Genomic DNA, 18,258 nt, shown 5'->3' with positions numbered 1-18,258 from the left:
TTTTTGCTGTAAGAAAGTTATAAAATAAATGCTTTTTCTTTTTTCAAGGATAATTTATTGAGTAATGATACGAAAAAAGTTTTATATCGTATAAACTGTGGATAGGCGGTATCGCGCTGCATCAAAGGCGGTCTTAATCTTGGCGAGGTTCAGGCCGGAAGATCTTAGCGAGGCCCTTATCTTTTGTGGTAAGTTAAAAATTGCGGATATACTGTATCAGGGAACGTCTTGTCGACAGTTCAGATATATTAAATAAATTACCTAAGGAATTAGTACACATTTTAGAAAATAGAAAATCATCGTAACTCAATAAAATTCTAAAGGAATATTTCACAAATGATAATGCTCTGGCAAATATACTGGCAAACAAACTAAAATAAACCCATTAGTTAAATTAAGAACAGTAGATATTTACATTTCGAATTACTCAATGTATTATTAGGTAACATCAAAACGCGAGTTTTAGTGACCGCGCACATAATCTCATACTAGAGATTTTACACACAAATGTATGTAGATTTAAGTACTTTTTTAGCGAAATAAATAGATTTAAATTTTAATTTTTTTTAAATAAAATCGAGCTCCGTCATTAACCAACATCGACCCAACAAAACCGATTTATGTCAAAAAGTGAGGCCCAAGGCCGAGCTCCATGTAACACCGAAGACTTGATTTCGACGCCTCCCAATGCGAGGCCAGAGGATAAGCTGCAGGTAAGCATACAGCTAAGAATCGAACGCCAACAGCGCGCTTCTGTGCGAGGCGGAGCTACAAGAGAGCAGAGCGAGGGCGAAGGCTAATAAAGACCGAAGCCATAGTGTTAAAGATCTGGAGCTTTCCTGCGGGCGCATTCGTGCGACGCCAAAGGCCGAGCTGCAATGGAGCTAAGATCAGACAAGGACCAATGCTCAAGAGTTTTAAAAGAGGCCGAAAGCTGAGCTCCAAACAGGGCCAAAAACTTACAGGTTCAGATAGTGACTTACTTCCATGCAAGCGATGCAAGGCCAAAGATTGAGCTGCGAGAGAGCAAAGCTTGAAATTTGATCAGTGGCCAAGTTTAAATAAGACCCGATTCCGACGCCCTTCCGCGCGAAGCCAACGGCTGGACATTTGGACGTGGAAACCATTAATATCTCAAAATTAACCCCTTTTTATACCTTTTAAAGACGATTAATCATGCTTGCAATGGTTAAATTCGCGGTAAATGACGGATGGTTAACAGTTGGCAAAACTAGTTATGCATTGGGTCGATACTCCAAAGATTCGAGTCTCACGTTAGCCAGAGTTGATTTGATCACAGGTAATTTTTTCATTGTGATTGACATATCTAGTGTATATACAATCTATAAATTGTAATGTACGTTCCACAATAAAAATGGAAGGAAATCAGTATGTTTATTACGAGCATATTGATGTTTAAATTGATATTAAAAAAAACGTTTCCCCAAGACTAGTAGCGCGGTTACTAGACAAATGAATTTGCATTTACCTTCGATATTTTTGAATTATATGGGCCTAAAATACCTTTTGAATGCCTATAAACTATTCGAAGTGGCGCCGTTATAGATCTAAACTCGATTTAAGATATATTATCTGGTTCTTAAACCTCTGAAAGTAGTAGTAACTACCAAGGTCACGCCGATGCCACGCCGATAGGGCAGCGTCGGCGGCGGCGGCGCGAAAATTTCGTCGGCGGCGGCGGCGCGCCGGCGCGGCGCTCATATCTATTGCACACCGCCATTTCAACCACTATCAGATACATAGTTTGGGTAAAATTAACCCATGATTAATATAGGTGAGGCATCGGCATATAATATAATTTCTGGTTGTGAATGTTGGAAGTGTTGGAACTAATATTTAATATCGCATAATCCGGCTCCGACATAGTTTTGGCATGTAAAATTGTACACATTCATTTACCAATTTGCTCAGCTTGCATACAGAAACGCATTAGAACCAGGCACCTACGCAGCATGCCTAATTGTCCAATATTAATCGAAACGGGCGTCTGTTAATTTTATTGCTAATTACTTAACTACACTACTTATTGTAATCATTTCCAATAACCATAGAAAATTCATCATCATTTATAATAGATTTTATTTTTATTACCTAACTGTAGTTACATTAATAATTAATGTTACTCCAGAGCCAGACGCACATGTTTACACAATTAATCGGAATAAAGACCCACATTAACTTTCGACAAAAGAACCTTGTAAAGAACATTTCCATTACTTTCCTTCGAATAGAACTCTATTTACCGATGAATCGACGAGTCTATTTAATTGGACTCGAAAGGAAAGTTTATCGCTTGTAATATCAATGGAGCTTTTTCATTCATGTTGCTAATAAAGCCGTAAGTTTCCGATTGAGTTTAGTTTAAGCTTTTCGGTAAGTTATTATTTATTTATTTAATTTTTTTTGTTTGCTAGTATAAGTTGGCAACCGCAGGATATTATTATATAAATAAATAAATATTATAGGACGTTATCAAATTAACTAAATCCCAAGCTTGTGTTGTGGGTACTTAGACAACGTTATAATATACCTATATAATCGAATTTAAACTGTTGTGAGACACAATAACATTGAATAAAAACAAACCATAAAATTATTCAACTCTGGAACAAATATTCGTGCTCATCACACAAATGAATGCCCTTACCAGTATTTGAACCCGGGACCATAGGCAGTGTAATTACCGACTAGGCCAGACAGGTCGTCAATTTATAATTAGTAAATCCCCTGAAAGGTATATCAGAAGAAGAAAGTATACTCAGAATGAAATAGGTAACTAAGCGTAAATAATAAGATTAAGCACCTATTAATTATAAAGATAACAAAATTAAAAACTCGTTTCATATATTTATATTTATATCAAAACATCTATAAATACTTTCCTAACTTAAATTAGAAAAACTTCTTCCATAAACTTGTCGATCGAACGAAAATTGTCTTTGGAAGGTGCCAGTAAGGCGACTGGCGAGTAGGACTGGTTTTTGTTAAGCTTTTTTCTTCGAAGCAACCGCTTGGAGACCAAACTACTTCCCTGCATCGATAAAAACACTACAAAACTCGTCGTGTCTGGGTACTTAGCAAACTAAATTACCAAGACGTGGTATTTAGTAGAGTAATCCCATCTAAGCCAAGAAAGCTCATTCTATTTTCTTGGGATCGGGTAAAAGAATTACAAGAGTTTAAGGCTCAAGTATACCTGTATCGGACTAAATAGTGGTATCCGAATTGCGAGTAGCCGAAGATAGCGAAGCAACTATCGATTCTAACATTTCCAACGTTTAAAATATCGGCGATATGTCAGAACTGAACTGCACTGCACATTCGCCTGACTAGATGTACGTACTACCACCACTTCTATTTAATAAGTATGACTTTCTTAGTTTTCTCATTTTTATAACTCAGTTAAGAATCTATAAAATTGCTTTCAGTTTCAGTTTTCATGAACGTGTTGTTTTGAACATCTATTAAAGACATATGCCAGCGGCAGGGCTACCTAAACACGCAATATGTACATGTATGGCGATATTGTCAAACTTTCCAAGCAGTCGTAAATAAAGTTGTTTCAGATATCATTTTTGTTACTCTATGTATTACAACTTTGGTAAAAGCTTTGTCATTTCATACATATGTATCATTTAAAATATCATGTTCTCTAAAGTATTTTCAACTTTGTTGAAAAGCTTGCATTGCAAAAAGTGGGATCACGAATTTAGTGAGCGCGTGGTGCGAACTCGGCGCAGCGGCGGCCGGTCGCAGATATTGATCGTTCTGCGCGCGCATCGTCTGACCAAGTGTACACAGAAGGTCGGCGGAGCGTTTCGGCGTGCAACGACCAAGGGAACACTCGTCCTACCCAGAGAGCCATTGACTGACAAGACCCTTAACAAGTTTCTGTAATATCTTGGACGTCAAGGACCTGCTTTTATATTTTTCTCTCATACGAAAACGACACCTGGCGTTTCTGCTCGGTTGCCCGTTAACTTAAACAAGATAACGAGCCCGTGAACGCTTGAAAAGTTCCTCTCTGTCCTCTTCGTACGATAAATTCCTTGTATGCGATACCTACTTAAAGCGGTCATATGGAAAGTAAACATTACTAATTATACTGATTATTGTATCAAAGATGTTCGTTATGTAGTTTTCGCTAGCAACACTACAGTGCAACTCCATTGTAGCGGAACCGGAGCGTTAATCATAGGTCGCATAGCGATCAGCTGTGGCTGTGGTCGCCCTCCCGGCCCTCGCCCCTTATCTGCCGTCCTCCCCAGTGATTAATCGCCCCCTGAATCTTAGATCCTCGCCGCCAACTGATGGAGAAAGCCTCTGCTCAATTCATCTTGCTATTCGTTTGAATGCCTACCAACAATAAACCTCCATGGGACTCTTCCTCAAGCGACTACTAACATTTACTAGGTACGTCCAAAAAGTACCTAATTGTAAAATTCTAAGCGATTGAACTTTGCCATTCTAAATAAGAATGGTGGTGGTGAAATTCTTGATGGTGTCTTTTCAACAATGTTATCTCTAATTTTAGTTCAACTCAAAAAGTACAACTACAAACTAGGAGCAGGGGGGTGTCACTCCGCAGTTTAGGTATATTTGGCCGGCGCGCCCATCGGACAGGCGTATGGCAGTGGGCTGCCGCTCGGCGTGCACGATAGTAGTGTCACGTGGCGCTCGCGCAAAATTGAAAATACACAATGGCTTCGAAACTTACTTCCGTGAGAATCAGACATACTATCTCCGGATAAAAAATGTATATTTACATAATCAACGTTTGTAATTCCTACATATTTATCTTAAAAATAATAAATCAGTGGGTATATGTATAAAACTTGTCAAGTGATAACCCCGTGCCGACACTCACAGCTCGGTCATAAAACTGCGGCGCGCAAAGGAGATTCACGGTTCGTGCGCGGTTATAAGTTTCAATTTTGCTTGCAGGCGGCAATATATGTGTAATTTTATACCTAAATCTGACTTTTGTGAAGGAGTGAATTTTCTGTACGGTAGTACTATTAGTTATTCTGTGCTAGGAGCTCGAATAATATAACATTTAGACATCTTGGGGATCTAATTTGAAGCATCTAATTAACTTGATGAAATGGATGTCTCGCGAATTGTAATGAATTTTGGGGATTGAATTTGCTTTATGAAAAGTTTGATTTAAAAGCCAATGTTATGGGCGTACGTCCCGGATAGGCCATTAATTTTCACGCGTTTTATTTCGCAGAAAAATATCACGTCGGAAGCGAACCGACCAATTCATGGCAGTTAAGGCCGTGCATCGAAAAATAACAGGATCTTAGAAACGTGGCAGTGGCTAGCCCCGGAAACAAACAGTAGTGATTTTCGGATATATGTTTCTTGACTATATGATAAGTGATTTCGTAGTAGTCGAAACAGGAATGCTTAAAATTTTCTCGATAGAAAATAAATCCAAACTTACGTGTTCATTTTTCGGTTTTAGCTTCGTGCAACTAGAAAACACATCCATATCCAGCACAACCCACCTTACAGCAAAGGTTTTCATCTCGTCTTAACTTTCAAAGAACTAAATATTAACTTATTATCCTTTACCGATGGATTTATTATCGATTTTTGATTTTACGAATTCAACAGCAAACGCCCATTTTACGCAGTTCGGTTTCTCTTTCTGTCATGCGTCAAAGTCATAAATGCATCCTTTATGCCAGTAATGTTAGATGGCCGTCGTGCCTCAAAGAGGTAAGACCTATGTCACTTCGCGCAGCGCTCCGAATTACGTAAAATTTTAATATCCAATAAACGTTGAGTCGTAACTCCATTGAGTAGTAACGGAATCGGAGGTAAACCTATGATGGTGCCTTCTTACAGGCCTATACGTTACGCATGTGTGCGTGTTTGCTTAGCTACGTCATGCTACTTCGAAATCTATACTCTTTGTCAGTTACAACGGGTTAGGAAATTTCGACAGATATTGAAATGTATCGGTAGCTGTTTGGTATTTAGCCATCAGAATCTAACCGTAACTTTTTGCTTTATTTTTGTTTGAAAATAAAATATCTATAAGAATATATTTTTTGCTTTTTTTCTATTGTAATGATAAAAATAAATCTAGTATGTTTCATGCTCAAATAATTTAAAATAATTGAATAAATATTAAAAACTAATTGATATTATTCGTTTTAATTATTATATTATTAAGTTTGTTTGAATAAAATATTTTATTTCAATAATACGAAAAGTTATTATATTTAAGTACCACTAAAAAAAGGTCCCTAATTACAAAAACTCACTTGCACGGGCCGGGGTTCGAACCGTGACCTCCGGTTTGAAAGTCGCACGCCACTACAATTTCACATAAGTAATTTATAATGACATGATACCGTGGAAAAAGTGAATATTACAATGTACTGTGTTACTATCATTTTATAGTTTATTTTGGCTTGACAAGGAGGAATGAGAAAAACGTGCAAAGCGAGAGGATTAAATCTCTCTGTCCCTTTCTTAAAGTAGCCAATCCTAATTATGACATCTGTTTTGATATTAATTCTTTGAAAATAATTTGTCGATGTTCTTTTTTATATCATCGAGAAAGATTTTTATTAAAAAAATGTGTTGAATTTATATGTTTTATTTATGGTTTTTGGCATAAATTTCATTACTTTTGACAAATTTTGATTGTGATGACAAACGATTTGATGTGATGTGTGAAACGAACCATGTGATCAACGATTTATCTAATAAAACTTCATTTAGTCGAAAAAAATAGTTGTCTACTACCGGGTGGAAAAAAATTATGGGCCCTGGAGGGAAAGTGCCTTAAAACCTTAAGTTTGCTCATTTATTTGTCTGATTAAATGAAACACCATGAGGCTGGCTTAGCACATATACTTGCAACTGCCCTTGACACATGACATATCTTAGTCTACCCTCTAATATACCTATATAACACCTCACCACTTAATTTAGGTCTCACTAACATAATAAGTACATAACAACTTATGCTAATACATCTTACTACTAAGTCAGCGCGCGCTAATATATTAATTTCAACTATTTAAGTAGACAACTAGTAAGTTAACCATATATGTTTAAAGTTAAATTTATAACATTACAAGTTCACCAAGTACCTAACTACCAAGTCCGATAACTAATTAAGTAATTACCTATTATAAACTAATCAAATTCAAACCCATAACGTCTAACCGTAGGCCTGTCACGTTTGGGTCTATTCTTACATAATAAAGGTGGTTCAGGGCTTGGTTCTTGCTGAGGAGAATTTCTAGCAAGACCTTCGCCAACGGGAGCTGAGGGTTCAGCTCGAACCGGAGATTCGTTTTGAACTGAAGGCTCAGTTATTGCTGAGCTGGTGGATGCTGTAACTGGTTCTGGTCTCTTACTATACACCTTGCTTGGGGTTGTTCTTTTGTTGTCACTAGTATCGATTTGATTACCCGTATCTATTGGACCCGTTGTATCACCACCTCCCATTGCCAAGGATACTCTAGACCGCCGTTTTAATTGGTCAATGTGTCGGTGACCCTCATTACCAACACTGTCTCTAACTCTATAGTTGGTTGACCGAACACGCTGAACAATTTGACCCGGCGTCCAGTCCCCTACACCATTACGAGTACGACTAAAGTCTTTAATGTATACCTCTTCCCCCGAACTAAACTCTCGACAACTACCTCCCGCTGTTTCTACTTGCAATTGCTGTTTCTGTTCCACTCTTTTTGACCTATCAGGTTTAATAGCATCGAGACGCGTCCGTAACGACCTATTTTGTAAGACCATAGCGGGGCTCTCCCCGGTAGTGGTATGTTCCGTAGTTCTATATAACAACAAAAACCTATCGAGAGCCGTTTCAACATCAACACCGTCGCTCAACGCCTTTTTAATTACATTTTTACAAATACGAACTGCAACTTCTGCGGCACCATTAGAGGATGGGTGGTAATGCGCTGTCAAGCATTGTTCAATGTGATTGGACCTTAGAAACGACTTAAACGATTCACTCGTAAAAGGTGGCCCGTTGTCAGAAACAAATTGGGTGGGTAATCCAAATTGTGAGAAAAGACGTCGACATTTGCCAATTACGTCGGACGCCGTCGTGGTTTTCATTTTAAATATTTCTATCCATTTCGAAGTGGAGTCGACAATAATGAAAAACTTCATACCCGCAAACGGCCCCAAAAAATCTGCATGTAGCCGAGACCACGGTCGAACACAAAAAGGCCACGGGCGTGGGGCGTGCGCCGGCGGCGCAGTGGCATGCGCGGCGCACGTCTCGCACGTGCGACACAGACTCTCTATAGCCTCGTCGATGCCGGCCCACCATACATAACTACGCGCTAAGCTCTTCATTTTAACCATACCCATATGCGTTTCGTGCAGCTCCTTCAACACGCGATCTCTGCATTTTTCGGGAACAATCACCCGATGCCCCCACATTAGACACCCTAATTCAAGATAAATCTCAGCTCGCCTATTGAAATACGGTTGCAGTAGCCGCATTTCATTTTCAACCGGCCAACCATCTCGAACAAAACTTATTACTCTGCTCAATATTGCATCTTTACCGGTTTCGCTTTTAAGAATGTTATAATCTAATAAAAACGCGTCGCGAGCAAAATGCAGGTAAGTTTGTTCAGGATCTAGCTTCTTGTTAAAAGGTAACGGTAACCGCGACAGCCCGTCCGCTCCGTTGTCATTCGTACGCACGTATTCGATATCATAATTATACGCTGATAAAATTACGGCCCATCTTTGCAACCTACTTGCCGCCATAGGCGGAATGCCCACCTTTGGGCCAAAAATAGACACTAAGGGTTTGTGATCAGTACGCAGCAAGAAGCGCCTACCATATAGATATTGGTGGAATTTTTTAACCGCAAAAATGATAGCAAGTGCTTCTCGCTGTATCTGAGGGCCTACCGCGAACCACGTTCGACGTGTTGCCTCTCTGTCGCACTTGTGAATTCGTACGTAAGTGTGACAGGGAGGCAACACGTCGAACGTGGTTCGCGGTAGGCCTTCTGGCTATATTGGCGTTCGGCCGGGGACAGCGCACGGGATGCGTATGCGACCGGGCGCTCCCCGCCCGCGCGCCCCTCGCCGCCGCCGCCGCCGCGCTGGGGTTGCGATAGCACACAGCCGATACCTACTGATGACGCATCACAAGTTAGAATCAGCTGATTATCCTGATCGTAGTGCCTCAATACCTCCGCCCCTGTTAGCAAATCTTTAACATATTTAAACGCCGTTTTACATCTACGTGACCATTCCCATGGCGTTTCTTTTTTTAATAAATTGTGCAAAGGCGATAAAATAGTACTCAAATTCCGCACAAACCTTCCATAAAAATTAACTAGCCCTATAAAGGATCGTAATTCCGTTACATTGTTTGGTTCTGGTATTTCTTGTATTGCCCTTATCTTTTCTGGGTCTGTCCGAATTCCACCTTTGTCAACAATGTGACCCAAGTACGACACTGAATCAGCAAAAAAAACACACTTGTCTTTGTTTAGTTTTAATCCGTTAGCATCTAAGGTTTTAAACACTGCAGCTAGGGACTCCAAATGAGATTTTCTGTCCTTCCCCGTTATTAACAAGTCGTCACAAAATACCGACACATTGGGTATATCCCTCATTAAATTTATCATAACCCTTTGAAAAATCCCCGGGCTAGACGATAGACCAAATACCAAACGATTGTAGCGGAAAAGACCACGATGAGTATTAACCACTGTGAACAATTTTGAACTCTCGTCAAGTTCGATTTGGTTGTAAGCGGACGACAGATCAATTTTTGTAAAATGTTCACCCCCACTGAGCCCCGCAAATAAATCGTCAACCTTTGGCAATGGGTACCTATCTACCAATAAAACAGGGTTAAGAGTAATCTTAAAATCAGCACACACCCTTATTTTACCGTTTGGTTTAGCAACGGGCACTAATGGCGTGGCCCATTCTGAAAATTCAACGGGTTCAATAATACCAGATTGCAGCATAGCGTCCAGTTCAGCATCCACCTGGCCGCGCAGTGAATAAGGCAACGGACGCGCACGGCAGTACACGGGCACGGCGCCCTCGCGCACGTGCAGCGTCGCCCGGCCGCCCGTGTACCGGCCCAGCGCTCCGTCGAACAATTTACAATATCTGTCAACAAGCGTACATACATCTAAATCAATTTCCGTTTGCTTGACCTCCGATACAGACTGCATTACATTTACGCTACACTTTTTGATCGCAGGCGTTTTAATTGACAATTCGGCAAGCCATTGACGTCCGATTATTGGAGTTGTACCATTGTTTATTACATACAAATCTAGTATTTTATTTATGTTGTGATACGCAACATTTGTACGCAAAATACCTAAAGGTTTAATTACACTTTTATTATAAAATCTAAGTGAGATTGGACATGATTGCAAAGGTACACTACTAAAAAGTTCTTTGTAAGTGTCCCCGCTTATGCATGAACACGCACTCCCTGTGTCCACCTCCATGGGTACTACTTTGTTATGTATAGTGATAAGAACGCTCACCGCAGGATAATTCTTTAAAGACATCTGGTACATTGGCTCCTCCTCGGAAGACACGTCCTCTTCCTCCTCAGCCTCAGCAGACGATTCTGTGACAAGATGAGTCGCTTGTCCTTTGCGCCCCTGCCCCCGCGATCCAGCACGGCCGCGGCTGCGGCTGCCGAAACTCCTCGCAGGCCCCACTTCCCGGGACGGCTGCAGACGAGGACATACTCTTCGTAAATGCCCAATAGCCTTGCACCCACTGCACTGGTATGTCGTAAACTTGCAGACCTTAGCAATATGATCATAACCGCCACATGCCGTGCACCGCTCCGCGCCCCGCGAGTTGCTCGCGTATACGGCATTCAGCCCTTCTTGCGATTGTAGCTGGCCACGGTTCCCGCTGCCGTCAACCAACGCAGCATCTTTCTCCGCGGTTTCTAAAGCGGTCGCGAGTGTAACCGCCGTCGCATAGGTAAGTTTCTGCTCCGCGAAGAGCCTTTGCCGAATAACCTCACTCGTGATTCCACACACTAGCTGGTCGCGCATGTTATCATCCAGTGCCGCCGCAAATTCACAGTATCTGGACAACCGCTTAAGCTCCGCCACGTATTGTGCCACATTCTCGCCAGCCTGCTGGCGCCGCTGCCGGAACCGATACCGTTCCGCCATTACAGACGGTGTAGGCTGTAAATGATTCCCTACAATTTTCACCACTTGATCAAAACTATAATCCGAAACGCTGTTAGGACTAGTAAGGTTCACCATAAGTTCGTATGTTCGATCACCCACTAGTGAAATTAAAGTTGGTAGATGACGTTCGGTCTTTATGTCATTTGCCGTAAGGTACATTTTCACTCGATCACAATACGATAGCCAGTTATCGTTAATCACGTCGAATTCTTTAATCTTGCCAATCGACATTGTTTAACACTTTCCTTGATAACTACACAGTCACTAAGTTATTTACGCGTATTAAAGTAGTTATTTGTAACTTTTATCCATTCGTCGCCATTAATTTGTCTGATTAAATGAAACACCATGAGGCTGGCTTAGCACATATATTTGCAACTGCCCTTGACACATGACATATCTTAGTCTACCCTCTAATATACCTATATAACAATTTTACTTAAATGAAACATTATTGTTTTTTAAAGAAACAACTGCATTCAAAGATTTTTGAAGTGAAAACTTCTTTAGCGGCGCTAGGCACTTTTTGAGGTGGGGAAAAAATGATAAACTCGAGACAGCGTAAGGCGATCATGTGACCGTAAGGTTTAGATGGCCAATCATTTAGATGGCATTTAAATCAATAAAGAAAAACTCAATGACATTACATGAAAAAGGTTATAATCTTGTACGGGCTGAAATACGAGGATCTCACAATATTATAACTTTATATCACTCAAATATAATTCAATAAAGCTACATCTTGATGAAATCGCTAATAAAAGTGAACTCTAGTACTGGTGAATAAAACTCAAAATATCATGACCAAATATATTTAGATGCGAGGTCTGCAAGGTAACTTTACAATTTCTATTCGAATTTTAAACAATTAACGCTATAAATTTGAATTTCGAATTTTAAACAAGCTCACTGACCAGCAATTTCGGAACCAAAAGTTTTCAATAGAAAGGAGGATGGGTCAATTATACATAGTGCTGCAGACATTTTGGACTAGTCATTGAGTTTTCACTTCTGTCGGCACTCCCGGAATGCAACACGTTGTTTTTTTAAAATTCGCTTAGTCGCGCCCGGGAATCGAACCTACTTTTTCCACACTGTATAAAAGAACACAAATGCTTTTCTTCTAGGCGGGGGAAGAAAAAATTTTGCTTGCATTAATTCGTACAGTTTCGAAAGCTTTTTCTAATCAATATTTAGGGTTTACAGATGCCCACGATACGATTATCTCCAGTACCGTAATTGAGCTCTTCATGAAATTAATGACCCTAGGGTCAATATCTAGAACACTATACAGACTAAGTCATACAGTCGGGATAATGTATCAATTATATGTCTTAAGTTAGTTCATGATTAATAACAAAGAAATCCCGAGAGTTTCCTGTGAGCTGTGTACAGTAAGCTCAATCTATAGTTTTTTTTTAAATAATCGATATAAATGTAACTTAAAAATTCCTACACAATTCGAAAATTTGATGATTAGGTCATAATATTAATCTCAATTGATATTGAAAATTGCACCACTCGGATACCGTGAGATCTATTTATTATGATTTTTTATTTTTTATTTTATGCTTAAAAAATATGTTTATTCATCCTACACTCGAAAATTTTATATTTCTACAATTATCTGTTTATTTAACACGTGTTATCAAAAAAATATTGGAATAATAACAAGTGCTTTGCGAGAAATCAAAATAAATAACAAATAATGTAGGCACCCCTGACAATTGAAATTCAAAATTATCCAGAAAAAGCGGCCAAGTGCGAGTCGGACTCGCCCATGAAGGGTTCCGTATTTAGGGGATTTATGACGTATAAAAAAAACTACTTACTAGATCTTGTTCAAACCAATTTTCGGTGGAAGTTTGCATGGTAATGTACATCATATATTTTTTTTTAGTTTTATCATTCTCTGATTTTAGAGGTTACAGGGGGGGGGGGGGGGGGGACACACATTTTACCACTTTGGAAGTGTCTCTCGCGCAAACTATTCAGTTTAGAAAAAAATGATGTTAGAAACCTCAATATCATGTTTGAAGACCAATCCATAGATACCCCACACGTATGGGTTTAATGAAAAAAAATTTGTTGAGTTTCAGTTCTAAGTATGGGGAACCCCCAAAAAAAATTTTTTTTTTCTATTTTTGTGTGAAAATCTTAATGCGGTTCACAGAATACATCTACTTACCAAGTTTCAACAGTATAGTTCTTATAGTTTCGGAAAAAAGTGGCTGTGACATACGGACGGACAGACGGACAGACAGACAGACAGACATGACGAATCTATAAGGGTTCCGTTTTTTGCCATTTGGCTACGGAACCCTAAAAATGAGTGTTTCAAAAAGGCACCCTGTATTCCTTACATACCTAAATAATCTCTTATTCAATAAAACATATAATTACTAAACACTGTGATTTATTTCAAATAAATGCAAATCGATCGGATAAAAGATATTAATACCTACCTATACAACAATGAATACGAGTACAGTCAGCTGCAATAATATGTTACACACCGAAGGCCGTTTTGCGGTAGATCATGTTAGATCTTATTTGTAGAGCCATAAGAGCGTGTCACATATTTTTGCGGCCGTCGAAGAGTAACATATTATTGCAGGTGACTGTACCTATGAAAAATTCGAGGGTTAAAAAGCATTTCAACCAAAGCATTTATAATAATAACGACTATGGACGCCTGCAACCCCAGGGGTATTGTAACTCCATAACAATAAGGTTGAAATTTGCATTTAGTGACCGCAAAGTCAGGTGAGCGTAATCAAGTAAATCTGTTTTCATCATATTTTATCAAAAATAATCTCTTTTCTGTTCTTGTGCTATTTTCTTATTATCAATACTCTTAACTTATATGCTATATACGCTGCTGCTTCTATGCTGTTAACATCTTCCAAAACAACAATAAATATTCAGGTTTATTAATTAATTATTTTATTGTTTGCTATTATGAACAAGTAACAACGCCATCTGTTTAAATTTTTTCCGAATTTAAGTTTCTGGCCGACCGCAGCGACCGCGTATAATGGTAGTTAACTTCTGTAACGTTAGATGGTGCTAAAAGGTCACACAAACTTCACGTGCGGCGCGAAGCGTTTCCATGTGTGCCTGTTAGCGGGGAACTCGCGGGGAGGGAAGAACTAGCGGGCGTGGTTTACGAAGCGCCAGACGCGGCTGCAGTAGGCCCTTAATTGATGTCACGACAATGACCGCGTTATGAACCTATCAATGGCAATAAAGAGCGTTATGTTCGATTGCGGTTACGTCCAACTCTGCTGCATAATTTATTTATACTCCACTAGCGTGTTTCATTGCACCTACACGGAGAGAATTTTTTTGTAGAATCAAGTAAAAAATATTAATCATTAGTAAAATTTTATTGAATCCCATGACAAGTAGATTATACTAACGGTTATGAACCAGTTTTACTAATTGTATTTACTAACACCAAAAAAATTGTCCTTTTTGGAACAAAAATACTGTTTACTAAAAACAAGTAAACTTTACTAGAAATTACAAAAAAAGTCATGGAATTTATAAAGCTGAGAAGTTTTATCTAGTGTTTTGTTTCTTGGTTTTACTAATCTCGTGACTAAAATTCACAATAGTTTGCTTGGAAACAATAAAGCAGCACTCTTATTTTCAGTAATATTTTTACTAAAAATTACAAATCTATAGAATAATTCATGGGATTCAGTAAGCTGCGATTTGATTTCAAGTAACCATAATTGCAATATACATATGCGTCCGCACCTGAGCCTGATCCAAGCGATCCAAACGCTATCGAAACGTACCAGAGGGCCTACCGCGAACCACGTTCGACGTGTTGCCTCCCTGTCACACTTACGTACCAATTTACAAGTGCGACAGAGAGGCAACACGTCGAACGTGGTTCGCGGTAGGCCCTCAGACATATTTAGATCCCGTAAGGAACGATCACTTCTTACATGATCTAAATTTGCGTGGCACGCTCCAATCACGCTTGAATGGATTGGATCAGGATCAGGTGTCAATTGCAATTATGGTTACTTACAAGTCGCTGGCCCAATTTTACAGGTTTCTTTGTTATATGTTCAACGTAGTTAAAACTAGACTTAGTCATAGTTCCATTCAACGACACACCACATGCACCAAACATAATTTCTCCGATGAGCTCCTTTCGCCGATGAGGTTACAAGCAAAATGGACGAGTCAAAGATGGATACGGAGTACGCGTGCGGGGGGAGGGGCGGCCAGTGCGTTTAGGAATCTTGTTATTAGTACACTTTACTAATATCTATAAAGCTATTTACTATTTACGGAAATAAGAATAAAACTCATAAGAATAAGAAAGGGACTTGTTATTACAAGATTACCAAGTATAGAAATCAGAATTGACTTATAATTATTAATACTCATTTGTAGCGACCGATTTTAATAAATCCCATTTGTATTATCTAGTAATCTTTACGTACTGTAACTAGTACACCATTTTATAAACTCAAGGAAAGTTTTATAGAATTTATACAAATCTGTTATTCCAAGTAAAGAATATTAATTTCACGATTAAGTAAAACCGTTTTGTATTTCCTATACTATGAAATTAATAAAACTTACTTGAAATTATATTATTTTCTATCGCCTAGAAAAAAAATGTAAAAATTAATAAAGTTTGATAATCCCGTCTTTTAGAAATCAGGTTTTTAATTCGAACAAATTTTTTTCTCTCCGTGTATTTGCCTGCTATGTAATTAATATGCGACTGATGGAAGCGATTTCAAGGATCGATGTGCCCGTAGACCAGTAAATATAGGTGGCTACATGTACATTGCCACTTGTTAAAGGCAAAAAGAAATGCTTTTGTACATTTGAAAACAATTTCCGCAGAAAAAAAATCTCGTTAAGCAATAGCCCTTTTTCATAAAATTTGACGTGGCCGTTAAACGTCCACTGTCAAGTGTTAGCGTAGTAGGTTAACCTTGCCCGCTCGCTGCACAATTCTTGATTCACGACTCGTCTCGCGCGTTGTGGACATTTCGCAACATGACCCCCAGTATCAAACGTGTGGAAGTATAAGTTCTTAAACATGTTCATATCCACATCACCCATTACGTAATCAAGATGCAATTAAGACCTTGTGTTAAACGCTACCACATTGAATTCCAACTGCAACTAGGTTTCACTGTGAATGCTTTATTATTTTAATGTTATGTAAACGGCTGTAATAAAGAAGACTATTATTCAAATGTAATCCTGAAGTTGGGAAAATTGAAACTTTTGGAATAATATGAGTGGGTTCCTGTTTTCCCGAAGTACATTTGGTGCATCCGTGTTATGTCATGCAGTGCAATATCGACATTATTGGCGTGTCGCTCACGGAATATTGCTCGTATCTTATCTCCAGCCTAAAACTTCCCTGCCGTGACGTCGCGCGCTGCCAAATAGTATTCAGTTTCTGATGCATTTATTCAGCAAAGTTAGTCTCTTGTCGCTTTGATCTTCACGACTGAATACTATAGTTGATACCATAGTTGATCTTTAATATATTGTTTTTATTTTATCAAAAAGAGCATCGATCGATGGAGGTAATATGTATAATTAATATAATAATGATTGCTTCAAAACTTTATAATATTAGAGTAAAACATTTTGTTTAAAAATTGGTTGATACACGTGGAACTTCTTCCGGACCCGGATTTACCCTCGTATTATTTATTATGCTTAAGCACTTCGAGGGACATACCACCGATGAATATGACACAGGTGGTTGTTATGTTTCGTATAACAGCCTACATGCAGCATACATTCCCTTAAAAGGACGACTAACCTAAATTACTTATTATCGGGTATTAAGCTATTAAGGAAGCTATAATCACAAATGCAAAATGGGTTTTGTTTGAGCCAAATTTCGTTTTACACATTTTAAATATTACCAATCAAGTATCAATTCCATTCCAATCTAACATTTCTCAGTTTTTATGTGTAATATATTCCAACCGTATGATCAAGACGTATACCCCTTTCAGAGAACGGTAAAATGGGAAAGTAACGCTTGGAAACTCGGAGATTGGAACGTTGTGTTGGAGAGAACGTGACGATAACTGTGACACCTGTCTCCAGGCCGGTGAATAACGGCCTTGAACATCACGAATGCATTGAAAAACGCATTATCGCTTTTGTGCCATATCCGTGCCGAGTGTCGGTATTCCAACAATATGCAGCATAGCGAAGGAGAAATTCGCATTTGATCACAACAAGTGAACCTGATGCTACTTTTCATCAAGCCTACATACCGTAGAAGCTTGCATCAGAGAGTTATGTTATTTTTGTACATTTATTTTCATCTACTTAATATAGTAGGTACACTGGTACAACCAGAATCAAATGAGTGCTTTACCTTACCGAACTTTCCGATATTTATACGAAATTATTTGATATTTTGGGAGCCACAGAATATGATAATCCGAAGTATATTCATGTTTTATCTAATAAGCATAAGAAAAGGCTGACTTTAAAATGTAAATAAAATCCAACTCTCCTATCTTAAAATGCAAATTTGGACATTGTTGTCGTCGGGATCCGCGACCCTTTAATAAGATGCAAGTAGCGAAAGGGGTGTTAGACAAGCCTCGATGACACAATTACTGAATGTTAATGAATTACACTGTCTTCTATATTAGAACAGCGGTTTAAATTCCCAATTTAATTTGCCATCAGAATTGGAAATCACACCAACCAATTAAGTCAGGGGTTAGGTTAAATAACGTCATTACGAGTATTTTAACCCCGGCACTACTTTCTACATAAAACTCTTAAATTGTACGCCCATACGAACTTCGAACCCTCAATTAAACTCATTTTGAAGATGTTTTTGAGATGAATAGACTCTGAAAATCTACAAGGTAATTTGGGCTTTAAACTACATATTTGTTTAAGTATGGTTAAAACGGCGTAAAAACATGGAAAATCTGTGTAATTATACATTTTTAAAAACGAGGAGGAGGAACAGGAATATAAAAGTACTAGTTGTGTTAGGAGA

General features: G+C 38.7%; 1 protein-coding gene across 2 annotated transcripts in view; it reads left to right on the top strand.

Annotated features, from left to right (window-relative positions):
• The window catches only part of LOC134654033 (protein gustavus), an 83,149-nt gene that overhangs the window by 31,832 nt on the left and 33,059 nt on the right, over window positions 1-18,258 (top strand). The window lies entirely within an intron of this gene.

Source organism: Cydia amplana, chromosome 14, assembly GCF_948474715.1.
Source record: "Cydia amplana chromosome 14, ilCydAmpl1.1, whole genome shotgun sequence".
Taxonomy (NCBI): Eukaryota; Metazoa; Arthropoda; class Insecta; order Lepidoptera; family Tortricidae; genus Cydia; species Cydia amplana.
Note: the sequence above shows the minus strand (reverse complement) of the source record. Positions and strands in the feature narration are given on the sequence as shown.